General features: G+C 36.3%; 2 protein-coding genes and 1 non-coding gene across 5 annotated transcripts in view; 1 reads left to right on the forward strand and 2 right to left on the reverse strand.

The window, feature by feature from the left end:
* LOC134790202 (syndecan) overlaps positions 1–20334 on the forward strand; it is a 596526-nt gene that overhangs the window by 305957 nt on the left and 270235 nt on the right. The window lies entirely within an intron of this gene.
* LOC134790217 (uncharacterized) overlaps positions 1–20334 on the reverse strand; it is a 413186-nt gene that overhangs the window by 190947 nt on the left and 201905 nt on the right. The window lies entirely within an intron of this gene.
* On the reverse strand, positions 8678–8781 carry LOC134790242 (U6 spliceosomal RNA). Its single transcript, XR_010144172.1, has one exon. It is a non-coding gene; the product is annotated as a U6 spliceosomal RNA (small nuclear RNA).

Below are 20334 nucleotides of genomic sequence, written 5' to 3' on the forward strand. Positions count from 1 at the left end.
TTATATCTATCCTATATTCATTTCATATTCAAACTATACGTAGTTCACTGACCAGCAACCTGCATTGATCAAATTTTCAAGAAAAACAACAAATTAATGACTTTTCTTAAGAGACGTGAAAATCAAGGTCACGCCGATTTCACGCCGAAAACGCGCCGCCGCCGCCGATTTTTTGGCAAACGCCGCCGCCGATCATTTTTTAATCGGCGCACACGTCTACTTGGTAGTCACGCCTCGTGATTAATTTCTTTTGTTTTTTGCTCATTCATATTATTTAAAGTGTAATATCGATAGAGTTAGACCAAGAAAAGTCTGCAGCGATTTTGATAGCCCACGAAGTGCAAGTGTTATTTATACGTCATATTTTCATAGAAGTTTGACGTTTAAAATATCACTTGCACTACGTGGACTATCAAAATCGATGCAGACTTTTTTCGGTGTAACTTTAGCTTATTTTGCAGTACACTAATAATGTGGAAGTATGCAGTTAACGACGAATTAATCTTGAATGTGCTTAGTTACCGTTCTGGAGTCAACGGCTGGTAGTCCATGTGCTACTTGTAAACAAGAGCTAATAAAATAACCGTACACTGTCTTGTACTAACGTAACCGTACAATATTCGTCGTATTTATAGTTCTCAATACACACTGGCTAAATAGTCCCATTGGACTGAAGCCATTTACATAATAAAAAAAAACTGAACTGAATAGTTATGCTGCCAATGAGACAAAATGTAAGTACAAAAGTTTGATTCTAAGCTATTCATATTCATGAACTGCATAAATCTGTTGTGGACCTAATTGTTTACATTATTTTGAATACTTGTAAGGTGACTAGCTAATAAAGTAATCTTTAAATTATATAAAAGGGCCGTTTTAGATAATTTTCGGGTTAAGTGACGCTATTAATTAACTCTCTGATAAAGGTAAGAAGCCGATATTTGGCATGATAACGTTTGATAACATACCTTTAAATTCAGCGGTATATAATTCAGATTTGGCAGCTTATTAAGATAACGACAACGTAGGAATCCCCCTTTTTGCGGAATGCTCCATAAGGTCTTTAAAATTTTCTTAGTGTAGCACTTAGGCTTTCTTCGGCACAAAATTTGAAGAATATGGTCGTCTTCGAGTCTACTGTCTAGGTACTCTAGGTTGTGCGTGTTTTTCATTCCCTAAGTAACCTTTGTGAGAGCGATGGTAACAACAGCTTAGAAGCTGGATGAATGCCAAGGTGGCGACCGTCTTGCTCCGCCGCGGTCGTGGTTAGATACCTTTATTGCAAATTGTGTTCTAGCCCTCCAAAGTAATGTTGGCTAGCAGTACCTATAGTCAGTAGAAAAAGGTCATACACATTTTAATGTATTCTTAAATCTTAATGCACACACACAGACTAGAAAGAGACAGGACTGAAAATACATAACTATTGGAAAACATTGTAAATCGCACAAATTTGATTTGCATTGGCTATTACATTACATTGAGTAATACTTGATTTTTAGATAGCAAGTCGCTTTTTTTGAATTTATTATTGTCTAATCGTATATGTATTAGCTAAAATAAAAAATATCTAACTTGCAGATAACTTAAATCAGTACTTTAATAAGCGATAATCGTAGTAAATTCCTTTTGAGCTGTCGCGAAATTCGCGATAAAAATCTCGCAGCTATTAAGTACTAATATTTACAAATTTATCAATAAATTTTATCGTAATGATCTGACGTCACAATCAGCTGATATTCAGTGATATTTGAAAATTCAATCCTGTGTAATAATTATGATATATTTAATTTACTCTAGTAAATACAGATGTGACATCAAATTATCAAAACAATTAGCAGGCAGCCCGACCGACTTACGTGCAAATTTTGCGAAATAATGACTCAATAACATAATAATAAAATAACTGTTTTCTGAACCCTTGTAACATTACTTCAATCAAAAACGTCACTTTTGACATCAGTGTCAAAAAAGAACTTCACGCAGACGAAGTCGCAAGCAATAGTAGATTGTTAACCAAGGGTTGAAAGGCACCCATTTCTGTCGAGGTAGTTTGGCGCTCGAACGCAGTGAGAGCGCCAATAGTCCGAGACGGAAATGGTGCCTTTCACCCGAGTTAAACACTCTACTTTTCATATCGAATGCGAGGAAACCAAACAAGACAAGGCAATTTCGGAAAATCAGCAATTGAAGTACCTAATAGACCTACGGCCATGATTTTTTTCATTAGGACTTACTTGCAATCGGAGACTTTACAAGTGTAAAGATTAATAACCCCTAGCGAAAATCATTTAGATTGCAATATTTACGAAAATACACATTTTTTAACAAACTGCAGTAATTTTAAAATGGTTTGTACATTATAGTATGAAAATCAGCGGGATTGCCTCTTACTTTTTAATTTTATACTTTTTCGTTCTAAAAGCCGCAACAGGCTACCGGACCGCACCGCGACCTTGGTGCACCGCACCACGTAATAACATAATAAAAGTATTTTAAATATTAAATAACTATTTCATTAATAATATAACAAAATTTTTATCTTGTATTTTATTTTATTTTCATGAATATAGTGCTAAATAACTTTAAAAACCAATTTAATATCGTACAAAGGTTTAACTGTGGCTGTATAAGATTTTGCCTTTGCTAATTTACGCAAGTGTAAGGTTTAAAAAAATATTTTTGGTGTATTCCTGTTGGTTCCCGCCTTACGAAATCGAGTAAATAGAATTCAACGAAAGAAACAAGAAAAAATTGTTTTTAACAATTTACTTACATCATTTTTTATAAAAAAAGGATCAACGTGGGATTAGTAAAATTAAACAGTTACCAATTGTTCCAAGCGAGGAAATAAAGACACTATTTTTCCATTTTGTTTCCACCCAGTTGTTCGTGGGACGGGGACGCAGAGGAGTACACTACTTTTCTGCGCTAGAGCATAAACGTATCACTTTCTGCGCACCTTTTAGAACAACAACGACCCACTTTCAGAGCATGAGATATGAAAAAGCTAGTACATAATAGGCCCATTATATCCTCTCGATTGCGCTAGCCATAAGTCCCTATAATATAGTTATACGATACGACTAATACTAACCACAGCAGTAAGATCATATCAACTTACATAATGGCGTAAGTGACTTTCGTTCACTCCCAAGTTAAGTCGTTTTCGGAACTCAGAGCGTAGCGAGAGGCTCGTTACGGCTGTCTCGGACACGCCGTCGCCCACTCGGCAAACAGTTGTTGAAAAAATATATCTGTTTCAGAAGCAGATATGAAAATTGGTAAATATTGAGAAAAGAAAGCTGGAAATTGAATCGGATTTATATAATAATTCTCTCACAATAAAGCGATTGCGACGGATACTGAAATCTACAAAAGGTTTATTCGAAATTAAATGAGTCGTTTTCAGAAGAAGTTCATTAGTGAAGGAGCAATTTTTCTTAAATTTGCACAGGAAATTCGTACTTCTTGCATATATCTAGAACGCTTTCGCGAAACAAATCGATATTTTAGGTAATTTAACTGCTATCCTAAATTAAATTCTACAGTCCTCTGTTATTGCTCTTGAATTGAAATTTTGAAGAAGATAGGACAGAAAGAATCAGATTCTGGAAAGACCTAGCAGAACAGAGATAACTGAAGCGGTTCTTGAGATAGTGGGGATTGCGGACATTCGGGGTTTAAATAATGTACTAATAATTAATTTAATAGAATAACGAGATGTTAAATATTTGCACATTTTTAATAAAAAATGTGGTTAAAATTTAGAAAGAATAGATGCGTAATAATTGTTAAATACATATATAGTTATTATCAGGCATCGTAAATTTTATAGCATTTTCGGTGCAGCGGAATGGTGTTAACGGAATTGGTGTAAACAATTTCAATTTCAGCGTTAATTACGTTAATATTAACCTTAATTTACCATTTCAGTTGGAATTAGGTATCTATACCGATTCCGTTAACGCCACTCCGCTGCACCCAAAATGCTATAAAATTTACGATGTCTGGTTTCTTCTAAACATTTATAATAATAATGTGTAATTGTGTACAAACGTTACTCATACTCTAATGCGTGATTCGATTATCTTTGCGGCACCTTTAAGGAAACCAGACATTTATTTGGCTCAGATAAGATTATTATAAAAGTAAACAAATAAATTAAATGACAAATCGGACCAAGCTAAGGTATGACGTTTGTCATTGGACAAAGTGTGGAAATGTCATCATTAATGACAGCGTTTTACACAAAAATAAAACGCTAATTAAATAACTTACCATATTCGAAACCTAAGAATAATATTGAGAATGGCAACATTGTGTTGTCGGTCGTATTGTCCTTTTCTAGCATATACGTCCCTCTCTCTCTCTCACATTCCCACCACAGAGCAGTTGGTTTTGACAGGTGTTTGACAGTTACCGCCAAAACAAATTTCCAAGTCATTGTCTCAAAATTATACATATTTACACCAGGCAGGATTAAAAGTTTAGGTTTCGAATATGGTAAGTTATTTAATTAGCGTTTTATTTTTGTGTAAAACGCTGTCATTAAATAACTGTACCGATATTCGAAACCTAAGAATAATATTGAGACGTGTTTGTTATCGCCTGGTGGTGGGAAGACGCCAAGCCAATGTGATTATACATGTACTTATTATGTATATGTAATATTATTATATTACGTGTGTTTAATTAGCTATGTAGTACACCCTTTATTTTAACACCTGTGAGGAGAGAGGTATTATCTAAAGCATACAATTTGATATACCATTATATTATGTTACTAACTTTACATTTCATATACGTACTTAATGTACTTATAAATGTTCAAAGAGAAAAAATGAGTCACCACAATGGTGCTATACTTAATTAGTATGTGAAAACTAGGTAAAAGAAGATGAGATAAGTCAGTCTACTCTTCAAGGAGCATACAACATCTGTGGTAAGGAGTGATGTAATTCAAGTATGAAAAGAATAAAATCATAAAGTACTCGAGTAGTTTTTATTTATAACTCCCAATTATTAACAAATTTGATAATAATCATCTAGTAAAGTAAGCAGTTGCAGGAATATAACAAGGACAAGACCTTTCTTATTTCCAGAATCCCTCGGGATTAAGTAGACGAATATTTTAAATATTCGTTATAATTCACTATCACTACCCACAAAGTTAATATTACTTACTAAAATGTCATAGGGAATTACTGAATTCCTTTAATGACTGTGAGTCAGTGTGAGCTATATACTTGGTTATAGCTATAAAATGCATTTAATCCTTTGTACGCTTTACTAACGCGAACGCGAGCTAATGTACCTAAACAAACCTTACTTAAAATTGTGAAGGTTACTTTGAGAGCTTAAGCCATAACATAACACTCATGTGGGCACGCCTAGTTATGACGCTTTTTGGTGCTCTTGGCGTTCAAATGGTTAATATAGAAATGCCACAGAACCTTATCAATTATATTTGTAAAGGTGCAGGCTCATTCTGCTTATATTCATGTTTAGCTATCATCAAGTGACCTTAATTGTACTCATTAATTTCTATATATGCAGTAAGAGTAGTTTACCTTATCTGGTGCCTACTAGTAGGCATAAGCTTGATTGGTTCTGAACGCTAAAGTGGTTTAATTTATGTAAACCATTCATAGCATTGCTTAATTCTGAATATTCAGTTTCCTCTTTCCAGTGTGTAAATTATTAAGAATAAGGTACTTAATTCGAAACCTTAGCTCATCGCATATGTGTTTTTAACTAAAATGCAAATTTGTGTGTTTATTTAGTGATCATACATTATTTGCAATAACTGTGCGGACCATGGGCTCCCCGACCTTTTGCCGGGCACCCGTGGGCCCAAAGCCAACAGCGCAGAGGCCCTTTAAGAGGGACCTATTTCATCCAATGCTAGAGTCAACACTTTGTCGAATCTATTTGATATTTAAGTATACTTATCCTCCTTATGAACTAAGGATAATTGTAACTTTTTGATATCAAATATACGCCGAATTGTCAATTATTTTATATTTTGAAATACATATAATATTACTGGATTTGGACCAGTGTGCTTTTGAATACTATATCTCTGGCCTACTATATAGGGTAGTCTATTAGCATCCCGCCTCCTGGAAGGCAGACTTTTTAGATATACAGTAGCGCTAAGTGTGTGGACCTAGTTTTCCGACACTTGACTGCATGAGATTATAGTGAACATTTTTTTTTTTTTTCAGGTCTCGGGCAAGAAGGGTACCTAGATAGGTTGAGGTCCTTAACTTGTGGATTTTGTAAGAGCAAGACACAGGCGGGGTGTAAATTAATTAATCCACCATGTTTCAAGAGATTCATGTGCAATTGTGCATTGATGCCTTCAGGTTACGCTGTACAGACAGACTAACACTTTGGCAGAGTTTTGCCAACATATAATAAATGACTGCATTTGTTTGGGTGTACATGTTCCACACCAAAGACATATTTACATATTTCAATCCATTTTTGAAAGTTTGGCGTTTCAAAATAGCTTCGCCTTTTCGCAAGGCGTGCTCCTGTTTCTCTATTTTATTGTGCAAGCGAACAGTATCACAATGCTATAATTTTGTATAAATTGAGAACTAGAGGGTCATGCCCTAGGCGTGACCGCCCAGAAGTTGTGCTAGAACCTTTCGTGCAAACCATTCAGTCACTGTTTTTAAAAACCTTTTGTAGTGGGTACATTCCACGTTCTTAAATTTGTTAAACGTGTAGTATCAAACTATGACAAGTCATGATAAGTGAATTAAGCGGTAACAGTATCTGGTCCGTGCATAGAAGCACTTGCCCTTGAGGTTAGGGCATGGGTACGAGTAGTTTATAATAAACTTAATCCGTGCATGGGAGCACTTACGATACAGGTGGTTTAAAACTTCCAGGGTCACAATACAGACATAAGGGTGTAAAATACATAATTCATAAAGGCCCGTTAGGCCAGTTTTGTATATTTTATTTCAAACATGCTTGTGCAGCACCGCCAGCACATAATAATTTCCCATACCATGGCAGTCAGGGATATAATAATTAAATAGGTAGGTAACCTTGGTCATATCGTGTACATAGGTAGGTACTCGTAAACATATTAACTGAAAGACTAATGCTCTCGAGGCAAATATAATGTATGCAACTGTGAGCTGCTTTTACATTGGGATCATATGTATTTATTTCTAGTCTGCCTTAGCAGGCCTAGACTTCAAAGGTTTTTAGATATTCATAGGGCCGTTAAACGGACCTTTTGTACACCTTGAGCAGGCTGTTTGTTTCACACTATGAGTAATATATATTGTAAACATAGCTTATTTCAGAATGGAATCGTAAGCTCTGTCGTGTCGTGAGCTTACCGAGCCTGATTTAATTAGAGTCCACAGATTATCTGGACCTTGGAGGATTGACCACTCCTTATTCTAATTATCAATATTCTGCCTGGGCTTATAGTCGAAATTCAGCGACTAAATTTCTTAGTATTATCTATGCCGCCCAAGTTATGAGGCTTAGCGTCTCCAGACCACAATTTTATTTATATATTAGGTTGCAAAGATTTTATCATCTTTAAAATAAAAATGAGTCGAGATAGGCCTGGAATCGTAGGTTATTTTTTACCTTTTATGATTTTAGAAATGTTACTGTAAATAGTAAGTAGTTTTCACTTTTACCACAGTTAATTAGCCCAATTTTGGGTTTAGCCAACAGGGTGTTCGGGACCCTTAGAATAGATTGGTAAACAGAAATGAAAACTCTAATAACGAAGCCTTGCCTATTTCGACAGATTTTTACTCAAAACATTATTTTAAACCCTTTTTACTTTCTCTAAGAGGAGATATTTACAAATTCATCTTTGTAATATTTTTCTGATTGTGGCCTACTCGCTCGCTTGTGTTATAACCATATCATTTATATTTCTGTGAATATGTCTGACATGCCTTGCGCAGGCTTACATAGGTTATAATATCATCATCAATAATTTGACGTCAGTTTGTGAACGAATCAAAGATTCTTTGGCACACCTTACGCAGGTGGAAACATGGCAGCCTTGCGCAGGCTTAGATAGGTACATAATATATTGGTTTTATCACAAATAACATGACGTTAGTTTGTGAACGAATAAAAGATTCTCTTAGGCACACCTCACGCAGGTGGAACCATAACAGACATAGGTTTAAGAATATCATTCAAATCAAATACCCTGTGGGTAATATTCCCTTAGTTGCGGGTTCCTTGCTCGACAAGGTGAAAGGCTTTAAGCAGGCTTTAACAGGCACTTTTAGACAGTGTCATTCACGGTGACGCGCAGATTTGCCAAAACTAAACTTTAACTCTACAGTTAACTAATATAATTTGACAATATGAACCAAACCATGCGTCTTCGTCAATGAATCAATCTAAAGATTCCCGTATCGTTGATGCCCTTCCAAATCACAGGCTTCCGATTTTATTTGAAACGTTTACAAGTGTACTATTTATGTAGGTAGGTAGGTAGGCTTAAGAATTGACCCTCTTGTATGTAGTTACGTATAGAATTAATAATCAAATTATTCAAATCCAAAATAACACAAGCACATATAGCAACTACATGCAAGAGTTCTTTCCTTAACCGTTTTAGGCTGTAAGTACCTTAATCAATGATCTAGTTGGAGAGATATAGGTTGGTAGATAAAGAGTGAAATACTTCACGATTTCGCATGTCATTCTTGCGCAGAGCCATGCTAATCTCTCTCTATGTCTAGTCAGATTTAAGTTTATGTACTGCCGAAGTACTCACTTTCCACAAAAATAAATGCAATGTTTGCGATGTAGGTTTGTTCGTTACCTTGTGTCCCTCAGAGCGGAAATAGAAGCCCCGCGAAGCGGGGCTTCGTCGACTCCTATAGCGGGTACACATTATTTATCAGCAAGTTTATTACCAAAAAATAAATTTTGCAATAAATATTATATTAACCCGGAACGGGATAAAAAGACAAATTGCTGATAGATACTTGGACAGATAAAACCTACACACACGTCTATAAGCTTCTACCTTCATACGTAGGTTCTACGTAACACGTATTAACTATCCGATCCTTTCGTATTCGAAAACACAAATCACTTGAAAACTGAAGGGTATGCCTCCACAGATCACCATTTAAGTATTATAATTTCAACCGTTATTAGTTATTATACACACACACACAAAGATTTAAACTAACAAGACTCTGAAGAGACTTAATGTAGGTATAAAATTAAATTATAATGGTGACACGTGCACGCTTTACCAGCTCGATATGTTTTCTAACATGTGTTTTAGTATTTTCATTGGCATAGCCACGGTGCGCGCAGGCAGCCTTTGAAAACACTTGCACATCACTATTCCGGATCGTTTTTATTTGCTAGATAGTTTAACGGACAACTAAATTTAAATATTTATTTCGAACGGCAAAAGCCGTTAGAAACTGTTTTTCAATATAGTCAGCTAAACTGGGGTACAAATTCAAAAACTCACCAGCAGTTTAGCTTCACGACCTTCCAGATGGAAAAACAGCAAGCCAATGACTTGGAAATTTGTTTTGGCGGTAACTGTCAAACACCTGTCAAAACCAACTGCTCTGTGGTGGGAATGTGAGAGAGAGAGAGGGACGTATATGCTAGAAAAGGACAATACGACCGACAACACAATGTTGCCATTCTCAATATTATTCTTAGGTTTCGAATATCGGTACAGTTATTTAATGTTAAATTTCTATGGTGCCAACACACAATTACCTACACGATACGACACCCAGTGGGTACTATACGACGTCGTGTCATGTTGCGACGCCGCGCCGCCGTGACGTGGAAATCTACGACGTTCATGGATTGATTCACGATACGATATCGTAGCGTAGTATTACTCGATCACAATCAGAATACCATTCGAAAGTACCGTTAGCACAACAAATTAATAATTATACTCATAAGTCAATATATGATAATATAATTAATATCAAACTTATACAATAAAAGGTAACCTAAAATTAAAACTACCTACAAAACTAAAACTAATACCTAAAAAATAAATAAAACAGCATGGGTGACCTAGCCCAATATATATTAGGCTAGATCACCCAGGTCCGATCCCGGAAGGGTTCCCATGAGGCTGGCTGCGTTCCCCCTTTGGATGGCTATATTGGCTATGCCCATCCGTTGGGCGAGGAACGAGCCAGCCCTACGGTCCCCGGTGACCTTGATGTTTTTTTTGATATCTGCCAGATTCGTTTGTGAGCGCTTGGGCACCACGGTCCCAGAGTTTCGGTTGCAAATATGGCTTCATCCTACAAGCCCAGACAGTTATTGACTGAGCGAGCGAAGCGTCTCCATGGTATAATAATATACTCCGCCTGGTACTCCATTCCCGTCTTTTCTAGGTCACCTAACTGACACGGGCCTACGTCATCATGCGACAGCGCTATATGATAATATGCGATAGCGCTATATATAGCGGCCATGTTGTTGTGACGTAGGCCCGTGTCACTCTGGGAATGGAAGACCATGTTTTATTAGACTATGAGCGTCTCCATTGCTACGGGTAGGCGGTGAGAATAAATAAAACTGTAGTTTTTAAAATAACGAACTAAATTTATTCCCCCTTAACTTCCGCCGCAAGCACACGATTACGTCGTAGGGTAGGGTACGTTCTAGGCCGGTACTGATTTTGCTCCGAGGACAGTTCCACCACGCAAGTACTCCCCTGAAGCTGCCGGAGCCACTGCGGGTTAGGAGACGGACGAGCTGAGGGACGTCAGCTGGGGCCGCTCAGGAACTGCCGGGCTGTCTTCACGGCTACGGTCTTAGCCGTAACTAGGCTCCCTGGAATTTATTTCCATTGTGTAAAGGAAAGTTCTTAATATGTCTCCGCTGACTGTACCCGGCACGGCAAGAAGCAAAGCAGGAAGCAGTACTGCGTGATGATGATGGTGAAAGTTTGGTGATGTGCGGAATGGTACAGTCAGACGGAGTTTACACTTTGCACTGATGTTATGTTTAAAAGAACAAGTTATAAAACAAAACTGAGTATAGGATCTAACGGTCAAATTTTGAATTTAAAAAATTACTGGAAATTAAATTATCTCATAGACTTTAAATAAACACAATTTAGCAATTAAAACGAGATGAAATAAGAGTGGAATGATTGCAAGAGTACCTAAATTAAGTGGCAAGCAAAATCACACAAAGAAATAGCATAGCGAAATAGCCGTTAGAAATAACATTCAAATCTACCTGCTTAGAATAAGCGTAAGAAATGTTCAACACTTACCCAAAGGGGATTTAATACACTAAAAAATGATTCCATTTGCACTAAATGAGTGCAGGAACGGAATGAATAAATACAATCGAACAAATTAATTCTCGCCGGGCACGACAGACGTCGCTGCGCGAGGGCAAGCGAGCGTGCGCCGGCGACGAAAGCTAGATCTGTCCTGACTCTGATCGACTCGCGCGCGGACCCGCGCGGAGAGAGGGTCCGCGGGACGGGGACGCCGCTAGCCGGTTTACTTCGAACAAAAGAGTGTTGCACGAAGTACAGTGAGTCGCAATAAGAAGGAACAGTTTTGTAAACATAATATTAAAGTGTTATAAGTTATTTATCAATCTAATTTAATTTTATAAATGTAACCTAGGTTACGTAACGTATCTACGTTACAATACCCCGGCGCGTGGTCAAGGATTTTATGTCATCTAAATGAAATAAAATCCGCAGAACTAAGCACTTGTTAATACGCTTCCATAAATCTTCATTCATACTTCACGCTTGCATAAAGAACATTAGTAATTACTCGAAAATACGTTCAAGATTAAAATTACTAACGCACAATTACAAAATAATAATGAGGCATCTCGTTACACGAACTAGAAACCCTACAAGTACACTTGTTAAATAGGAGGTATCACACACTATTATAAAATTAAATTATTATCTCCAGAAGGAAAACGAGGCCACACTTTGCAATTGATTACGCAATTCCCGCACTGTGCGTACAGTATTTGGAAGTGACAAGATTTTATTGTAAAAGCCATTGGTTTTTTTAAATATGTCAAGAAAAATTGGGTAAATGTTGAACAGATTTAAAAAAAACAACAAAAAAAAATACTCCGTCTGTTACAATAGTAATTAATAAGTTACGAACGTTTTTGGTTGTTTTTCTTTAAAAGCACGAAACAAAATTGTAAGAAGGAAAAGCAGAAAGAAAGAGAAAAAAACAACACAAAATAAAAAAAAGCGTTGGCGCCCACGTTGGGCGCCAGTGCTACGGGTAGGCGGTGAGAATAAATAAAACTGTAGTTTTTAAAATAACGAACTAAATTTATTCTCCCTTAACTTCCGCCGCAAGCACACGATTACGTCGTAGGGTAGGGTACGTTCTAGGCCGGTACTGATTTTTTGCTCCGAGGACAGTTCCACCACGCAAGTACTCCCCTGAAGCTGCCGGAGCCACTGCGGGCTAGGAGACGGACGAGCTGAGGGACGTCAGCTGGGGCCGCTCAGGAACTGCCGGGCTGTCTTCACGGCTACGGTCTTAGCCGTAACTAGGCTCCCTGGAATTTATTTCCATTGTGTAAAGGAAAGTTCTTAATATGTCTCCGCTGACTGTACCCGGCACGGCAAGAAGCAAAGCAGGAAGCAGTACTGCGTGATGATGATGGTGAAAGTTTGGTGATGTGCGGAATGGTACAGTCAGACGGAGTTTACACTTTGCACTGATGTTATGTTTAAAAGAACAAGTTATAAAACAAAACTGAGTATAGGATCTAACGGTCAAATTTTGAATTTAAAAAATTACTGGAAATTAAATTATCTCATAGACTTTAAATAAACACAATTTAGCAATTAAAACGAGATGAAATAAGAGTGGAATGATTGCAAGAGTACCTAAATTAAGTGGCAAGCAAAATCACACAAAGAAATAGCATAGCGAAATAGCCGTTAGAAATAACATTCAAATCTACCTGCTTAGAATAAGCGTAAGAAATGTTCAACACTTACCCAAAGGGGATTTAATACACTAAAAAATGATTCCATTTGCACTAAATGAGTGCAGGAACGGAATGAATAAATACAATCGAACAAATTAATTCTCGCCGGGCACGACAGACGTCGCTGCGCGAGGGCAAGCGAGCGTGCGCCGGCGACGAAAGCTAGATCTGTCCTGACTCTGATCGACTCGCGCGCGGACCCGCGCGGAGAGAGGGTCCGCGGGACGGGGACGCCGCTAGCCGGTTTACTTCGAACAAAAGAGTGTTGCACGAAGTACAGTGAGTCGCAATAAGAAGGAACAGTTTTGTAAACATAATATTAAAGTGTTATAAGTTATTTATCAATCTAATTTAATTTTATAAATGTAACCTAGGTTACGTAACGTATCTACGTTACACCATTGCAGCTTGGGCAAATATACCTACCTACCTACTTGTGTTGTGACATAGCTACTTCCAGCAAAATTTGTGGCATAAATGTAAAAACATTAATTACGCAACTTAATTAACGTTAGTATTCTCTTTAATTTCAGGTAAGCAAAGGAGTAGTGATTGACCTGAGAAAACGACATTTTCCTACTAAAGGATTTGTAAGTATATCAGAATTTTGAGTTCTTAAAGACCACGGAGAAATTCTTATTAGATTTCTTTCCGGTTGATCTTCAAATTTGTTGATTTTTTTGTTTCTTTTTGGCCATGAAGTTTTTTAAAGTGTTTACACACAAATACTTCATTGACAGCTTATTATTATACAGTGAGTGAAGTACCGTGGAAGTGTGCAATTAATAAAGTACACTCAGCTACTAAAACAACTACCAAACAACGTCATGCCCTATAAACTATCCATCATAGTTTTTTAAGTCAATTTTCAAAAGAAGAAGGAGTCAGTTGGCAGATATTATTCATAACGGTTTCGTAACAAGAAATTAAAATCTAAATCGGGGTCCTGTAATGTTGTTTTCATTTGCAATCGATGTGATGTGACGTACGGCGCGATTCGGGAAATGATTTAGAGATTCACTAGATATGAAATAGTAAAGATATGTGACGTTCTAGGGCACAAGTACCTTATGGCAGCTGGCGCTTACGCTATTATTAACGCCGCTCCAATATTCAGCCGGGGCAATGGTACATTTTGCCGTGGAACGTCACATATCTTTACTATTTCATATCCATATAGTGAATCTCTAATTCATTTCCCGAATCGCGCCGTTAAGCGAGCTAATTGATCGAATCGCATGCGATTATCGGTGACGTTTGGAGAGGCTATTACATATCTCGCTCGCACTTAGGGGTTGTGCACAAATCACGCGAGGTGTTTTCGGCTACTTTTTGACCCCCCTCTCCCTTGGTGATATTTGGTGAGGTTTTTGGCTACCCCCCTCCCCCCACACAACCTCATTTGTATCTTTTTGATTTTTTTTCATTCTGTGACGTCTAGGTTCTGTTGTATTACAAGGTGATAAATAAAACTCAGTTGGTCAGTCAGGTGTGCTCCGCGACCCGCCTGTACGCCATGACAGATGACAACAGAATGTCGACTTGCAGGTAGTTCGCATTGCACTTTTATTGTATAAACGTCACATCTCTTCCTTTTTATAATGATTTATTTATTTTATTTTATGCGTTAGCCATGCAACAATAGTTCAGTCATCTCACATCTGTTTATCTTATAACTGCTAGGTTAATTTAGATTCTAATTCCGACATACTACCACCGGTTCGGAAAACCAGCGTTAACCTCAGACCCGAGAAGAACCGGCGGAAGAAACTCGGCGAGGTGTGGATATATTCATTTCTCAACAGTTCAACAATAAACATTTTTTAACAATATAACCTTGGAATATTTACACTATTCCTAGTATCTCTCTCAGTTGCTTAGCGGTCAGCTGGAAGAGATCCTTTAAAGGGATGAGTTCGCCTTTGTACACATTTATTCTATTCTCTTATTGTTATGTACTTGTTTAGCGTAATAAAATGTTTTAATACAATTATGGTTTTACTTTTACAATATCAGTCTCTCTCCTTCTCCTTTTTTCAGTTTTGAATTTTGAGTCTGCTTTCTTTTATTCAAAATGATAATAACTCGAGGTTTAAATATCTTACGAGTTTAACCTTAATTGATACATATTTTCTTTGGATGCTTACACTTTTCTAGGTATTTTCATTAGCGTTCAAGCTATATACACGTTTCACACAATTAATACCTATTTCGTGAATTTCCAATAAAATTGTAACATACAGGTCGCTTTCCAATAACATCTCGTACATGTACATTATTTATTGGCAACAACTGATTTCCTCAGTTTTACTTGGCTGTTTTATAGGTAATATAGTATAATATATAGATATAATGCAATTTATAATATACGTAAATGGTCCAATGTTAAGTAAGGTAAAAAGTCATACCAGATATCACAACCTATTTAGTTTTACTTGTGTACTGGTATGTTATTTACGCAAACCATGATCTATACAAATAGATTTCTATTACTCGGGTAAAATGATGTAGGTACCTACATATTTGACCGTTATTATTATAAATTGCATTGGATACATTATTTTATTACCGTTTTTTAATTATAATACTTGCTGAATACAGTATTGACCTCAATTATATTCAAGTATGGTATATCGACTGTACTGTTAATCTAGCAACTTAATGTTACTTATACAATGAATGATAAGTATTATTTATGTTATGAAAACAACTTTAATCCCTGCTTACAATTGGAAGTTGATTTTAGCCTTGACTATAGTCTACAGTAGCCCTTGACTACAATATACACAGCCTTAATTTGACCATGGTTACAGTCACATTAATAATTTTTTTTTATAGACATTTTGCTTCCTTTAGGTTCAATTACTTACAGATATATTATAGAGCAAAACTAGCACCTGTGTATGTTCATTTTGATGGTGGCATATATTGTTTAACTCTAATTATGTATATTTTACAAGGAACCAATGGAATTTCATTACCATGAATACGGTTTCAACGAGTACATTGTTCGAAGATTTACTTTATTATTATTCCGTTGCTTTAATAACTAGGGTTTTATTTCATACTTGGTACTTAGTACCTGTACGATAATTAAACAACGACTTAAGTAAATAACTCTTTGATAATATATATGTACTCTTGCAAATATAGAGGCTCGATCTGCAACCTCAATTTACAAGGTTTGTTTGATTTTGTTAGTTTCAACCTCAACTAGGCAAACTGCAATTTGGTGCAATCAAGATCACGTCTGGTCCTTACGTTTTTATATGTACACATTATAAATTTCCCACTAACGTGCCTTTTTATTACACTTAATTAAAACTCATCTCTATTTGGGTAACTGTCCGATATTGACGCCATCGCTTGGCCGTCCATTTTACGGATTTGGTTACTATGTTCGTATGTGTATGTTTTCACTATTAGGAACAAGTCATATATAAAGTAGCGCAGTGGGAGTGCAAGGTTTCACGCATCGTCACTGATTGGTACTTTGTATTTTTTTCAGCATTTACTTTAGATACCTACACAATGTGTGGCATTGTGACGGACCCAGCGTCTATTTATTTACCTTAAATTGACCTTTGACCTGATTGTAAATTTATAGAATTACTATTGTGTTCTTTTGGCACTAAAATTAGTTGATTGGCTTTAGGTAATTTTTTTTTTTAAATTATTGTGTTCTTTTGGCACTAAAATTAGTTGATTGGCTTTAGGTAATTTATTTATTTTTGGACTTTAATTTAGTCGGCCCGTCGACTTTTATCGGTACTCATTTAGTCCTAGTGCAGCTTTGCATTTTGAATTGGCCTTTGTAGGCACATTTATCACATGCCGGCACATTTTATCTTTTAGGGGGAAGGCGGCGCCATTATCGCAATCCTGTCTACCTGTTTGTTATGTTTGCCCAAAAACTCTTTCAGTTGCCTCCTAACATTTTATCAAATTTGTTCCCATAATCACTTGTTTATTGTAACTGAAACCCCTAGATTCAATATTTTCCTTTAGATCGGCGGAGGCTCAATTTTCCGCATTGAAATCACATTTAGAATCATTAGGAATAGATTAGATTAGAAATTTCCAAAGTACAATTCTTGTTGCATCAGTCGAAACACGAATCGTTCATACAAACTCTGTTTTTGCGAAAAGTATTCTTATAATTTGTCGACAGCAACTTTAAAAATGTCCATTACGCTAGCTTCTGAAACGTGCGTACTTGGAAGAGTGCTCGCAGTTAGCAGGCACACGACACTCAGGCACATTCTAAAGCGGACAATTAAGACATCATTGTAATACTATCCGTAAGTAAGCACGGAACATGTGCGTTAGGTAAGTACCTTCTAACTACCGAGTTTCTGTACTTAAGGAGTTATCGAAGTAACCTAACGTGTAACAAACAGAACAGGTAGACACATATACATAGGATTGGACCCCAAGACATACATTAAAGTTCAACGAGTCTTTGTGACAATAACCTGAGTTTCACTCCTTAACGTTAATTATAGTCACATATTACTAACAATTTAAATTTTATGGAATTTTTCCTGAGCTATATTTATTTTTAATTCTGAAGAACTTATCATTTGCACTACATGGGCCGATATCCCATGCAGCACTCGCGGAGCTTTTCACTCCAATGGTATTTCCTTATTCGGACTTAGGTTCCACTCACGGAGTCTTCACTCCAATTGTAGGTATTTATTTATACGGAACTCGTATCTTGCATAAACTATACATTAATACCATTGTCTTTTCAGCCTATGAAACTCGACTTTTCTAGTTTTCATATTTATAGGCAAGGTTGTGTCAATGTCTAGTTAGTTATTTTAAATACACCATAGTCGGCATCAGCAACCCCGCCCCACCACCATAAACGCGGTACTTGCATTTGAAAACTCGTTTAAATAATTAAATAAAGAACTTATTTAAGGAGGACAAGGTAAGCATTTCATGAGTTTCCAAATGTAATCGATCACCGCGCAATCATTGCTGGCGCGGCAGAATTATTAAGCATAGCCATACCTTCCCAAGGCCCACGGTCCTACCAGCTGTAGTAGATACTTTCTAAGTTCGGTGGAAGAATGTTTTACATTTATTCGGAATATGGTTTTTTTTATTATAATTATTTTCAACAAAATCTGTTTACTGCACACATGTACGACTCTAGATTCTTCAGACTCTCAAGACTCTTAGACCCTTTAGACTTCTTTAGACTATTTAAACTCTTACAATCTTTAGACTCTAACTTAGATTCTGTAGTCTCCTTAGACTCTTGAGACTATTTAGACTATTTAGACTCTTTACTTTTTAGACTATTTAGACTCTACTCTTTAATCTCTTGAAACTCTTTAGACTCTTTAGACTTTTTAGACTATTTAGACTCTTTAAACGCTTTAGACTCTTTAGACTATTTAGACTCTTTAGACTCTTTAGACTCTTTAGACTCTTTAGACTATTTAGACTCTTTAGACTCTTTAGACTCTTTAGACTCTTTAGACTCTAGACTATTTAGACTATTTAGTCTCTTTAGGCTCTTTAGACTATTTACTCTTTAGAGTATTTACTCTTTAGACTCTTTAGACTCTTTACTCTTTAGACTTTTCAGACTCTTTTCACTCTTTAGGTTTAAACTCTTAAGACGTTAGGTTCTTTAATCTAACTTATTTTTATTTTTTATTTCCTTATACATATATTATGTGATGTGAAAAGCAGTATGGGTCACATGGTAGCAAAATTATTTTCACTTTGGGCATTAACACTTGAATCCCTCACTACGCTCAGTATTCCATTTTAATACCTCGCTTCGTTCAGGATTCAATGTTCGCCGTCGCCGTAACCATGACATTTTGCTCCTTAGCGACACAACCTAATGTTAATTGAAGCAGAGTTGCATCTGTTTTGCTTCGTTCCATTTTAAACAAAACAAAATCAACCCTGAATCCTACACTATAGATTGAAATTTCAATAGCAAATTTCAGACTTTTTCCTTGTATGGCTGGGCCCCAGGAGGGTGAGTGCAATATTAACACAACAACATTTACAACCATAAAAGTATTCCATTTTTGGAGAATACTCGTATTAAGCTTAAGCTTTACGACAAATTTCACCGACAATATCAGTTTGTTTAGGTACTTATTTTTCCTTTTGCATTATAGAAACAAGACCCAGATAATATTATGCTGATTTGGTTAAATAATTTAAATGCATATCTAACTAGCACACGTAAGCTAAGTAACACCATGTTGTATAGCAGATGATCTGTTGATTTTTATTGAGTCTGACGCTAAATAAAGCGTACACTTATTATTTATTTAGGTATATAACTTCTGGTTAAAAGTGTTAACCCTATTATGTGAACTATTATTAAGCATTTGTCGTTAATTTGATACATTTGTGAGCTAATAATAAACTACAGCGCACCCAGATATTGTTTCAACAACCGTTAACGCAGACAGCACCACGTTGGTATACTTAGTTACCTGTAGTAAATTACCGGTGAACAGACATATTCAGCACTACACAGCAATATGCGCGACAGTTTATTTATAGTTTTACACGCTTCCTTAAATACACAGTCGCTATAAAAGTTTTATTTCTATTTTATAATAACTTATTTTACTGTATTTGGCTTAATTTCTGTTCACCGACCCGTTTTTTGGAAAGGTAAAAGCATTAAATAGTATTTAAACTGAATAAGACGTTGAAATGTGCCCTATAGTAATAATATTAGCGTAAAAATAGTTCTTTTCTCGATCAAAATATAGTTTAAATACCAGAAGTGTACCTTATAAAGATGTTTATGTGCTCAGAGCTATAAATTAAGTCCACAATGGGTCCATCATACCTGTGCTATTTGGGTCATTCGTCTCCCTCCCTTTTATTGAAAAAATAATTTCAAACTGATAACTTTTTGTCGGTTATTTAGCAACTACATCGATTTTTTGTTTTTTCTTACGTTCTTTATCCTCGTCGCCATTGTGACGTCTAGGTTCTGTTGTATTACAAGGTGATAAATAAAACTCAGTTGGTCAGTCAGGTGTGCTCCGCGACCCGCCTGTACGCCATGACAGATGACAACAGAATGTCGACTTGCAGGTAGTTCGCATTGCACTTTTATTGTATAAACGTCACACATTCGACCTAATTTTAAAATAAATAGTATTGTATAGAAAATCTTGTTTATTTTTCTATTTTCGTTAAATAGACTCGCTATATTGAAGTGCAGAGTGAAGATTTATGTTTAACGAAACCGAGCAAAAGTATCTACTCATATGGTAGGTTTTTTTTACTTAGTTTCGTTCACTGTAGAAAAATACACGTGAG

This window comes from Cydia splendana, chromosome 4 (assembly GCF_910591565.1).
Source record: "Cydia splendana chromosome 4, ilCydSple1.2, whole genome shotgun sequence".
In the NCBI taxonomy this organism is placed as follows: Eukaryota; Metazoa; Arthropoda; class Insecta; order Lepidoptera; family Tortricidae; genus Cydia; species Cydia splendana.